This window comes from Triticum urartu, chromosome 7A, assembly GCF_056163025.1.
Source record: "Triticum urartu cultivar PI428250 chromosome 7A, HENAU_Tu73, whole genome shotgun sequence".
In the NCBI taxonomy this organism is placed as follows: Eukaryota; Viridiplantae; Streptophyta; class Magnoliopsida; order Poales; family Poaceae; genus Triticum; species Triticum urartu.
Window position 1 is genome coordinate 192,959,444 of NC_141879.1, and position 2,175 is coordinate 192,961,618.

A 2,175-nucleotide genomic window follows, 5' to 3' on the forward strand; every position below is an offset into this window, starting at 1 on the left:
TACCCTCGAAATCACTACTATCTTTTCTATGCTAGATTGCTCGCTCTTTTGCTATGCCAATGCTACGATGCCTACCACTTGCTTTCAAGCCTTCCAAATTGCCATGTCAAACCTCTAACCCACCTTGTCCTAGCAAACCGTTGATTGGCTATGTTACCGCTTTGCTCAGCCCCTCTTATAGCGTTGCTAGTTGCAGGTGAAGATTGGAGGCCGTTCCTTGTTGGAACATTTATTTACTTGTTGGGATATCATAATATTATCTTGTTATCTTAATGCATCTATATACTTGGTAAAGGGTGGAAGGCTCGGCCTCTCGCCTAGTGTTTTGTTCCACTCTTGCCGCCCTAGTTTCCGTCATATCGGTGTTATGTTCCCGGATTTTGCGTTCCTTACGCGGTTGGGTTATAATGGGAACCCCTTGATAGTTCGCCTTGATTAAAGCTTTTCCAGCAATGCCCAACCTTGGTTTTACCATTTGCCACCTAGCCTCTTTTTCCCTTGGGTTTCCGGAGCCCGAGGGTCATCTTATTTTAAACACCCCCGGGCCAGTGCTCCTCTGAGTGTTGGTCCACCTGTCAGCTGTCGGTGGCCACCAGGGGCAACTCTGGGCTGGCCTACCCATACCTAGGACAATCTGAGTGTGCCCTGAGAAAGAGATATGTGCAGCTCCTATCGGGATTTGTCGGCACATTCGGGCGGTGTTGCTGGATTAGTTTTAACCTGTCGAAGTGTCTTGAAGAACCGAGGTACCGAGTCTGATCGGAACGTCTCGGGAGGAGGTCTATTCCTTCGTTGACCATGAGAGCTTGTCATGGGCTAAGTTGGGACTCCCCTGCAGGGATTTGAACTATCGAAAGCCGTGCCCGCGGTTATGGGCAGATGGGAATTTGTTAATGTCCGGTTGTAGACAGCTTGAACCTTAATTTAATTAAAATGAATCAACTGAGTGTGTTACCGTGATGGCCTCTTCTCGGCGGAGTCCGGGAAGTGGACACGGTGTTGGAGTAATGTTTGCGCGGGTTGTCCTCTAGTTTCTCGCTCGTGCTTTGCCTCCTCTTCTCGCTCTCTTTTGCGAACAGGATAGCCACCATATTTGCTAGTCGCTTGCTGCAGCTCCACATATTTACCTTGCCTTACCTATAAGCTTAAATTGTCTTGATCGCGAGGGTGTGAGATTGTTGAGTCCCTGTGGCTCACAGATTACTATTACACCAGATGCAGGGCCTGATGATTCCGCTCCAGGTGACGCGCTCGAGCTCAAGTGGGAGTTCGACGAGGACTCTCAACGATACTATGTTTCCTTTTGCTGATGATCAGTAGTGGTGCCCAGTTGGGGGTGATCGGGACCGTGTCGCATGTTGGGTTATCTTTTATTTTGGCGCCGTAGTCGGGCCATGAGTGTTTGGATGATGTAATGCTATCTTATGTACTTGATTGACGTGGCGAGTGTAAGCCAACTATGTTATCTCCCCTTTTATTATCTATATTACATGGGATGTTGTGAAGATTGCCTAACTTGCGACATATGCCTTCAATGCGATTATGCCTCTAAGTCGTGCCTCGACACGTGGGAGATATAGTCGCATCGAGGGTGTGACAGCCACCTGCCTGCCTTCTCTTTCCCCGGGATCTCACTCGATCCAATCCACCAACCAGCGCTCCCCCCATGTTCCTCCTCGATCCTCATCACTCACAGCCTCCAACACCCATCAGCCGAGCCAGTCGAGGGCCTCATCCCCGAGTCGAGCTCCATGGAAGAGGTGCAGCGCTTCGACCTTCGCTGCCTTGGGTCCGAGCACCTGCCGCATCGAGCTCCCGCAGAAGCTCCTCCTTCATGGACGCCGGGTCCCAAGGGCGTGCCTCTCCTCCTCCTTCCTCCCGTCGCCTCGCTGCTCCAGCAACCGGGTCATGCCACCGCTCCCCGTCTCCTCCTCCTCCTCTCCTTTTCCTTCTCTCTCTCCCGAGCTCACCTCTCTCTCCCTCCTGTTCTGCAGGACGCCAAATTGTCGCTGGAGCCATCAACAATGCGCCAAGTCCCGCCGCCAGCAGCGCCCCGGCCGTCCTCGTCCATGCGCTCGGGACAGCGAGCGAGGACCTCGCTGCGTCCCTGGTCTCCTCCGAGCGCCGCCCCTTTGCGTTCTCCATCGCGGTCGAGCCGCCCAAGTCCCAGGACGC